Raw genomic sequence first — 11,752 nt, forward strand, 5'->3', positions numbered from 1 at the left:
GAGTGAGTGAGTGGGTGAGTGAGTGAGTGAGTGGGTGAGTGAGTGAGTGAGTGGGTGGGTGGGTGGGTGGGTGGGTGGGTGAGTGGGTGGGTAAGTGAGTGGGTGGGTGGGTGAGTGAGTGAGTGGGTGGGTGGGTGGGTGAGTGAGTGGGTGGGTAAGTGAGTGGGTGGGTGGGTGGGTGAGTGAGTGAGTGAGTGGGTGAGTGGGTGGGTGGGTGGGTGAGTGAGTGGGTGGGTAAGTGAGTGGGTGGGTGGGTGAGTGAGTGGGTGAGTGGGTGGGTGAGTGATTGGGTGGGTGGGTGAGTGGGTGGGTGAGTGAGTGGGTGGGTGAGTGAGTGAGTGGGTGAGTGAGTGGGTGGGTAAGTGAGTGAGTGGGTGAGTGAGTGAGTGAGTGGGTGGGTGGGTGGGTGAGTGAGTGGGTGGGTAAGTGAGTGGGTGGGTGGGTGAGTGGGTGAGTGGGTGGGTGAGTGAGTGGGTGGGTGAGTGAGTGAGTGAGTGAGTGGGTGGGTGAGTGAGTGGGTGGGTGGGTGAGTGGGTGGGTGAGTGGGTGGGTGGGTGAGTGGGTGGGTGGGTGGGTGGGTGGGTGAGTGAGTGAGTGGGTGGGTGGGTGAGTGATTGGGTGGGTGGGTGGGTAACTGGGTGGGTGGGTGAGTGAGTGGGTGATTGAGTGGGTGGGTGGGTGGGTGGGTGAGTGGGTGAGTGGGAGGGTGGGTGGGTGAGTGGGTGAGTGAGTGAGTGAGTGGGTGGGTGGGTGAGTGGGTGAGTGGGTGAGTGAGTGAGTGAATGAGTGGGTGAGTGATTGGGTGGGTGGGTGGGTGATTGAGTGGGTGGGTGAGTGGGTGAGTGGGTGAGTGGGTGAGTGAGTGAGTGAGTGGGTGAGTGGGTGGGTAGGTGAGTGGGTGAGTGGGTGAGTGAGTGAGTGAGTGGGTGAGTGGGTGGGTAGGTGAGTGGGTGAGTGGGTGAGTGAGTGAGTGGGTGAGTGGGTGGGTAGGTGAGTGGGTGAGTGGGTGAGTGAGTGAGTGAGTGGGTGAGTGACTGGGTGAGTGGGTGAGTGGGTGGGTGAGTGGGTGGGTAGGTGAGTGGGTGAGTGGGTGAGTGGGTGGGTGAGTGAGTGAGTGGGTGGGTGAGTGAGTGAGTGGGTGGGTGAGTGAGTGGGTGGGTGGGTGAGTGGGTGGGTGAGTGGGTGGGTGGGTGAGTGGGTGGGTGGGTGGGTGGGTGGGTGGGTGAGTGAGTGAGTGAGTGAGTGGGTGGGTGGGTGAGTGGGTGGGTGGGTGGGTGAGTGATTGGGTGGGTGGGTGACTGGGTGGGTGGGTGAGTGAGTGGGTGATTGAGTGGGTGGGTGGGTGGGTGAGTGAGTGAGTGGGTGGGTGAGTGGGTGAGTGGGAGGGTGGGTGGGTGAGTGGGTGAGTGAGTGAGTGAGTGAGTGGGTGGGTGGGTGAGTGGGTGAGTGGGTGAGTGAGTGAGTGAATGAGTGAGTGAATGAGTGGGTGAGTGATTGGGTGGGTGGGTGGGTGAGTGAGTGGGTGGGTGAGTGGGTGAGTGGGTGAGTGGGTGAGTGGGTGAGTGAGTGAGTGAGTGGGTGAGTGGGTGGGTAGGTGAGTGGGTGAGTGGGTGAGTGAGTGAGTGAGTGGGTGAGTGGGTGGGTAGGTGAGTGGGTGAGTGGGTGAGTGAGTGAGTGGGTGAGTGGGTGGGTAGGTGAGTGGGTGAGTGGGTGAGTGAGTGAGTGGGTGAGTGACTGGGTGAGTGGGTGAGTGGGTGGGTGAGTGGGTGGGTAGGTGAGTGGGTGAGTGGGTGAGTGGGTGGGTGGGTGAGTGGGTGAGTGGGTGAGTGAGTGAGTGAGTGGGTGAGTGGGTGGGTAGGTGAGTGGGTGAGTGGGTGAGTGAGTGAGTGGGTGAGTGGGTGGGTGAGTGAGTGGGTGAGTGGGTGGGTGGGTGAGTGGGTGAGTGGGTGAGTGAGTGAGTGAGTGGGTGGGTAGGTGAGTGGGTGAGTGGGTGAGTGGGTGAGTGAGTGAGTGAGTGGGTGGGTAGGTGAGTGGGTGAGTGGGTGAGTGAGTGAGTGAGTGGGTGAGTGGGTGGGTAGGTGAGTGGGTGAGTGGGTGAGTGAGTGAGTGAATGGGTGAGTGACTGGGTGAGTGGGTGAGTGGGTGGGTGAGTGGGTGGGTAGGTGAGTGGGTGAGTGGGTGAGTGGGTGGGTGGGTGAGTGGGTGAGTGGGTGAGTGAGTGAGTGGGTGAGTGGGTGGGTAGGTGAGTGGGTGAGTGGGTGAGTGAGTGAGTGAGTGAGTGGGTGAGTGGGTGGGTGAGTGAGTGGGTGAGTGGGTGGGTGGGTGAGTGGGTGAGTGGGTGAGTGAGTGAGTGAGTGAGTGGGTGGGTAGGTGAGTGGGTGAGTGGGTGAGTGGGTGAGTGAGTGAGTGAGTGGGTGGGTAGGTGAGTGGGTGAGTGGGTGAGTGAGTGAGTGAGTGGGTGAGTGGGTGGGTAGGTGAGTGGGTGAGTGGGTGAGTGAGTGAGTGGGTGGGTAGGTGAGTGGGTGAGTGGGTGAGTGGGTGAGTGGGTGAGTGAGTGAGTGAGTGGGTGGGTAGGTGAGTGGGTGAGTGGGTGAGTGAGTGAGTGAGTGGGTGAGTGGGTGGGTAGGTGAGTGGGTGAGTGGGTTAGTGAGTGAGTGGATGAGTGGGTGGGTAGGTGAGTGTGTGATGGTGATGATGGTGATGGTGGTGATGGCATCACCACTCACCGTGCCCTGTGTCACCACCGACTGGGTGATTGATGATAATTCCGTGAACGTCGGACGCTGAGACGGTTCCCAAGCCCAGCAGCTCAGCATCGCTGCATAACTACGTCAACAACAACAACAACATCAACAACTACGTCAACAACATCAACAACAACATCAACAACTACGTCAACAACATCAACAACAACATCAACATCAACATAGAGACAGACAAAGTCTCCCACAGAGACTCCCACACACACACACAGACATACACACACAGACACACACACACACAGACACACACAGACACACACACACAGACACACACAGACACACAGACACACACACACAGACACACACACAGACACACAGACAGACACACACACACACACAGAGACACACACACACACAGACACACACACAGACACACACACACACACAGACACACAGACACACACAGACACACACACACAGACACACACACACACAGACACACACACACACAGACACACACACACACACAGACACACACACACAGACACACACACACACAGACACACACAGACACACAGAGACACACAGAGACACAGAGACAGACAGAGACACAGAGACACACAGAGACACACAGACACACAGAGACTCACAGAGACACACAGACACACACAGAGACTCACAGAGACACCCACAGACACACAGAGACACACAGAGAGACACAGAGACACACAGACACACAGAGACACACAGACACACAGAGACACACAGAGACACCCACAGACACACAGAGACACACAGACACACACACACACACCCAGAGACTCACAGAGACACACAGAGACACACAGACACACACAGAGACTCACAGAGACACCCACAGACACCCACATACACACAGAGACACACAGAGACACCCATAGACACACAGAGACTCACAGAGACTCCCACAGACTCACAGAGATACACACAGAGACTCACAGAGACACCCACAGACACACAGAGACACACAGAGACACACGGAGACACACACAGACTCACAGAGACTCACAGAGACACACAGACACACACAGATACACACAGAGACTCACAGAGACACCCACAGACACCCACATACACACAGAGACACACAGAGACACCCATAGACACACAGAGACTCACAGAGACTCCCACAGACTCACAGAGACACACAGAGATTCACAGAGACCCATAGAGACACAGACACACACAGACACCCACAGAGACACACACAGATACACACACACACACCAAGAGACTCACAGAGACTCACAGAGACACACAGACACACACAGATACACACAGAGACTCACAGAGACACCCACAGACACCCACATACACACAGAGACACACAGAGACACCCATAGACACACAGAGACTCACAGAGACTCCCACAGACTCACAGAGACACACAGAGATTCACAGAGACCCATAGAGACACAGACACACACAGACACCCACAGAGACACACACAGATACACACACACACCCAGAGACTCACAGAGACACACAGACACACACAAAGACTCACAGAGACACCCACAGACACCCACATACACACAGAGACACACAGAGACACCCATAGACACACAGAGACACACAGAGACACCCATAGACACACAGAGACTCACAGAGACACCCACAGACACCCACATACACACAGAGACACACAGAGACACCCATAGACACACAGAGACTCCCACAGACTCACAGAGACTCCCACAGACTCACAGAGACACAGAGATTCACAGAGACCCATAGAGACACAGACACACACAGACACCCACAGAGACACACACAGATACACACACACACACCCAGAGACTCACAGAGACTCACAGAGACACACAGACACACACAGATACACACAGAGACTCACAGAGACACGCACAGACACCCACATACACACAGAGACACACAGAGACACCCATAGACACACAGAGACTCACAGAGACTCCCACAGACTCACAGAGACTCACAGAGACACACAGACACACACAGATACACACAGAGACTCACAGAGACACCCACAGACACCCACATACACACAGAGACACACAGAGACACCCATAGACACACAGAGACTCACAGAGACTCCCACAGACTCACAGAGACACACAGAGATTCACAGAGACCCATAGAGACACAGACACACACAGACACCCACAGAGACACACACAGATACACACACACACACAGATACACACAGAGACTCACAGAGACACCCACAGACACACAGAGACACACAGAGACACACAGAGACACCCATAGACACACAGAGACTCACAAAGACACACAGAGACACACAGAGACACACAGACACACACACAGATACACACAGAGACTCACAGAGACACCCACAGACAAACAGAGACACACAGAGACACACAGAGACTCACAGAGACCCATAGAGACACAGACACACACAGACACCCACAGAGACACACACAGATACACACACACACCCAGAGACTCACAGAGACTCACAGAGACACCCACAGACACCCACATACACACAGAGACACACAGAGACACCCATAGACACACAGAGACTCACAGAGACACCCACAGACACACAGAGACACACAGAGACACACAGAGACTCACAGAGACCCATAGAGACACAGACACACACAGACACCCACAGAGACACACACAGATACACACACACCCCCAGAGACTCACAGAGACTCACAGAGACACCCACAGACACACAGAGACACACAGAGACACACAGAGACTCACAGAGACACCCACAGACACACAGAGACACACAGAGACACACAGACACACACAGATACACACAGAGACACACAGAGACACACAGACACACACAGATACACACAGAGACTCACAGAGACACCCACAGACACACAGAGACACACAGAGACACACAGACACACACACAGATACACACAGAGACTCACAGAGACACCCACAGACACACAGAGACACACAGAGACTCACAGAGACTCACAGAGACCCATAGAGACACAGACACACACAGACACCCACAGAGACACACACAGATACACACACACACCCAGAGACTCACAGAGACACCCACAGACACACAGAGACACACAGAGACACACAGAGACACACACAGACTCACAGAGACTCACAGAGACACACAGAGACTCACAGAGACACCCACAGACACCCACATACACACAGAGACACACAGAGACACCCATAGACACACAGAGACTCACAGAGACTCCCACAGACTCACAGAGACACACAGAGATTCACAGAGATCCATAGAGACACAGACACACACAGACACCCACAGAGACACACACAGATACACACACACCCAGAGACTCACAGAGACACACAGAGACACACAGAGACACACAGAGACACACACAGACTCACAGAGACTCACAGAGACACACAGAGACTCACAGAGACACCCACAGACACCCACATACACACAGAGACACACAGAGACACCCATAGACACACAGAGACTCACAGAGACTCCCACAGACTCACAGAGACACACATAGATTCACAGAGACCCACAGAGACACACACAGATACACACACACACCCAGATACACACAGAGACACACAGACACACACAGATACACACAGAGACTCACAGAGACACCCACAGACACCCACATACACACAGAGACACACAGAAACACCCATAGACACACAGAGACTCACAGAGACTCCCACATACACACAGAGACACCCACAGACACCCACATACACACAGAGACACCCACATACACACAGAGACACACAGAGACTCACAGAGACTCCCACAGACTCACAGAGACACACAGAGACACACAGACGCACCCAGAGACTCACAGAGACACCCACAGACACCCACATACACACAGAGACACACAGAGACTCACAGAGACTCACAGAGACACACAGAGACTCACAGAGACACCCACAGACACCCACATACACACAGAGACACCCACAGACACCCACATACACACAGAGACACACAGAGACCCACAGAGACACCCACAGACACCCACATACACACAGAGACTCACAGAGACACCCACATACACACAGAGACACCCACAGACACCCATAGACACACAGAGACTCACAGAGACTCCCACAGACTCACAGAGATTCACAGAGACCCATAGAGACACAGACACACACAGAGACTCACAGACACCCACAGACACACAGAGACACACAGAGACCCACAGAGACACCCACACACAGACACCTACAACGTGTCGCTCGTTGCTTCTGGCTGTGTGAGTCGATATCCCGACTTGAGTAGCGGGTAGAGATTCTCGGGGGGGACTCCGGGGTACGGAGAAGCGCCCAGCGAGGCACACAGACACACACAGAGACACACATAGACACCCCCAGAGACACCCACAGACACCCACATACACACAGAGACACCCACAGACACCCACATACACACAGAGACACACAGAGACACACAGAGACACCCATAGACACACAGAGACTCACAGAGACACACAGAGACACACAGAGACACCCACAGACACCCACATACACACAGAGACACCCACAGACACCCACATACACACAGAGACACACAGAGACACACAGAGACACACACAGACTCACAGAGACTCCCACAGATTCACAGAGACACCCACATACACACAGAGACACCCACAGACACCCATAGACACACAGAGACTCACAGAGACTCCCACAGACTCACAGAGATTCACAGAGACCCATAGAGACACAGACACACACAGAGACTCACAGACACCCACAGACACACAGAGACACACAGAGACCCACAGAGACACCCACACACAGACACGTACAACGTGTCGCTGGTTGCTTCTGGCTGTGTGAGTCGATATCCCGACTTGAGTAGCGGGTAGAGATTCTCGGGGGGGACTCCGGGGTACGGAGACGCGCCCAGCGAGGCACACAGACACACACAGACACCCACATAGACACACAGAGACACCCACAGACACCCACATACACACAGAGACACCCACAGACACCCACATACACACAGAGACACCCACAGACACCCATAGACACACAGAGACTCACAGAGACTCCCACAGACTCACAGAGATTCACAGAGACCCATAGAGACACAGACACACACAGAGACTCACAGACACCCACAGACACCCACAGACACCCACAGACACACAGAGACACACAGAGACACACACAGACACACACAGACACGTACAACGTGTCGCTGGTTGCTTCTGGCTGTGTGAGTCGATATCCCGACTTGAGTAGCGGGTAGAGATTCTCGGGGGGGACTCCGGGATACGGAGAAGCGCCCAGCGAGGCACACAGACACACACAGACACCCACATAGACACACAGAGACACCCACAGACACCCACATACACACAGAGACACCCACAGACACCCACATACACACAGAGACACCCACAGACACCCATAGACACACAGAGACTCACAGAGACTCCCACAGACTCACAGAGATTCACAGAGACCCATAGAGACACAGACACACACAGAGACTCACAGACACCCACAGACACCCACAGACACCCACAGACACACAGAGACACACAGAGACACACACAGACACACACAGACACGTACAACGTGTCGCTGGTTGCTTCTGGCTGTGTGAGTCGATATCCCGACTTGAGTAGCGGGTAGAGATTCTCGGGGAGGACTCCGGGGTACGGGGAACCTCCCAGCGAGGCACACAGACACCCACATAGACACACAGAGACACACACATACACACAGAGACACACACAGACACGTACAACGTGTCGCTCGTTGCTTCTGGCTGTGTGAGTCGATATCCCGACTTGAGTAGCGGGTAGAGATTCTCTGGGGGGACTCCGGGGTACGGAGAACCTCCCAGCGAGGCACACAGACACCCACATAGACACACAGAGACACACAGAGACCCACAGAGACACACACAGACACCTACAACGTGTCGCTCGTTGCTTCTGGCTGTGTGAGTCGATATCCCGACTTGAGTAGCGGGTAGAGATTCTCGGGGGGGACTCCGGGATACGGAGAAGCGCCCAGCGAGGCACACAGACACACACAGACACCCACAGACACCCATAGACACACAGAGACACACAGAGACACCCACACACAGACACCTACAACGTGTCGCTGGTTGCTTGTGGCTGTGTGAGTCGATATCCCGACTTGAGTAGCGGGTAGAGATTCTCGGGGGGGACTCCGGGGTACGGAGAACCTCCCAGCGAGGCACACAGACACCCACAGAGACACACAGAGACCCACAGAGACACCCACAGACACCCACATACACACAGAGACTCACAGAGACACCCACATACACACAGAGACACCCACAGACACCCATAGACACACAGAGACTCACAGAGACTCCCACAGATTCACAGAGACACACAGAGACACACAGACACACCCAGAGACTCACAGAGACTCACAGAGACACACAGACACCCACATACACACAGAGACACACACAGACACCTACAACGTGTCGCTGGTTGCTTCTGGCTGTGTGAGTCGATATCCCGACTTGAGTAGCGGGTAGAGATTCTCGGGGGGGACTCCGGGATACGGAGAACCTCCCAGCGAGGCACACAGACACCCACATAGACACACAGAGACACACAGAGACCCACAGAGACACCCACAGACTCACAGAGACCCACAGAGACACCCACATACACACAGAGACACCCACAGACACCCATAGACACACAGAGACTCACAGAGACTCCCACAGACTCACAGAGATTCACAGAGACCCATAGAGACACAGACACACACAGAGACTCACAGACACCCACAGACACCCATAGACACACAGAGACTCACAGAGACACCCACAGACACCCACATACACCCACAGACACACAGAGACCCACAGAGACACCCACACACAGACACCTACAACGTGTCGCTGGTTGCTTCTGGCTGTGTGAGTCGATATCCCGACTTGAGTAGCAGGTAGAGATTCTCGGGGGGGACTCCGGGATACGGGGAACCTCCCAGCGAGGCACACAGACACACAGAGACACCAACAGACACCCATAGACACACAGAGACCCACAAAGACACCCACACACAGACACCTACAACGTGTCGCTGGTTGCTTCTGGCTGTGTGAGTCGATATCCCGACTTGAGTAGCGGGTAGAGATTCTCGGGGGGGACTCCGGGATACGGAGAACCTCCCAGCGAGGCACACAGACACACAGAGACACCAACAGACACCCATAGACACACAGAGACCCACAAAGACACACACACACAGAGACACGTACAACGTGTCGCTGGTTGCTTCTGGCTGTGTGAGTCGATATCCCGACTTGAGTAGCGGGTAGAGATTCTCGGGGGGGACTCCGGGGTACGGAGAACCTCCCAGCGAGGCACACAGACACACACAGACACCCACATACACCCATAGACACACAGAGACACACAGAGACACACACAGACACGTACAACGTGTCGCTGGTTGCTTCTGGCTGTGTGAGTCGATATCCCGACTTGAGTAGCGGGTAGAGATTCTCTGGGGGGACTCCGGGGTACGGAGAACCTCCCAGCGAGGCACACAGACACACACAGAGACACACAGAGACCCGCAGAGACACCCACAGACACCCACATACACACAGAGACACCCACAGACACCCACATACACACAGAGACACCCACAGACACCCATAGACACACAGAGACTCACAGAGACTCCCACAGACTCACAGAGATTCACAGAGACCCATAGAGACACAGACACACACAGAGACTCACAGACACCCACATACACACAGAGACACACAGAGACCCACAGAGACACCCACACACAGACACGTACAACGTGTCGCTGGTTGCTTCTGGCTGTGTGAGTCGATATCCCGACTTGAGTAGCGGGTAGAGATTCTCGGGGGGGACTCCGGGGTACGGAGAAGCGCCCAGCGAGGCACACAGACACACACAGACACCCACATACACCCATAGACACACAGAGACACACAGAGACACACAGAGACACCTACAACGTGTCGCTGGTTGCTTCTGGCTGTGTGAGTCGATATCCCGACTTGAGTAGCGGGTAGAGATTCTCGGGGGGGACTCCGGGGTACGGAGAAGCGCCCAGCGAGGCACACAGACACCCACATAGACACACAGAGACACACACATACACACAGAGACACACACAGACACGTACAACGTGTCGCTGGTTGCTTCTGGCTGTGTGAGTCGATATCCCGACTTGAGTAGCGGGTAGAGATTCTCTGGGGGGACTCCGGGATACGGGGAACCTCCCAGCGAGGCACACAGACACCCACATAGACACACAGAGACCCACAGAGACACCCACAGACACCCACATACACACAGAGACACCCACAGACACCCACATACACACAGAGACACCCACAGACACCCATAGACACACAGAGACTCACAGAGACTCCCACAGACTCACAGAGATTCACAGAGACCCATAGACACACAGACACCCACAGACACCCATAGACACACAGAGACACCCACAGACACCCACATACACACAGAGACACCCACACACAGACACCTACAACGTGTCGCTGGTTGCTTCTGGCTGTGTGAGTCGATATCCCGACTTGAGTAGAGGGTAGAGATTCTCGGGGGGGACTCCGGGGTACGGGGAAGCGCCCAGCGAGGCACACAGACACACACAGACACCCACATACACCCATAGACACACAGAGACACACAGAGACACCCACATACACACAGAGACACACACAGACACCTACAACGTGTCGCTGGTTGCTTCTGGCTGTGTGAGTCGATATCCCGACTTGAGTAGCGGGTAGAGATTCTCTGGGGGGACTCCGGGGTACGGAGAACCTCCCAGCGAGGCACACAGACACCCACATAGACACACAGAGACACACAGAGACCCACAGAGACACACACAGACACCTACAACGTGTCGCTCGTTGCTTCTGGCTGTGTGAGTCGATATCCCGACTTGAGTAGCGGGTAGAGATTCTCGGGGGGGACTCCGGGATACGGAGAAGCGCCCAGCGAGGC

At 54.9% G+C, this 11,752-nt stretch overlaps 1 long non-coding RNA gene across 1 annotated transcript in view; it reads right to left on the reverse strand.

Moving 5' to 3' along the window:
* LOC144954545 (uncharacterized) overlaps nt 1-7,589 on the reverse strand; it is a 9,926-nt gene extending 2,337 nt beyond the window's left edge. The window contains exons 1-2 of the long non-coding RNA XR_013641266.1: nt 7,526-7,589; nt 2,727-2,826 (exon numbers count right to left, since the gene is read on the reverse strand). This is a non-coding gene — a long non-coding RNA (uncharacterized LOC144954545). The remainder of the gene's footprint in view (nt 1-2,726; nt 2,827-7,525) is intronic.
* Nucleotides 7,590-11,752: the final 4,163 nt, after the last annotated feature.

The sequence above is a fragment of the Lampetra fluviatilis genome, unplaced genomic scaffold, assembly GCF_964198595.1.
Source record: "Lampetra fluviatilis unplaced genomic scaffold, kcLamFluv1.1 SCAFFOLD_196, whole genome shotgun sequence".
Classification (NCBI taxonomy): domain Eukaryota; kingdom Metazoa; phylum Chordata; class Hyperoartia; order Petromyzontiformes; family Petromyzontidae; genus Lampetra; species Lampetra fluviatilis.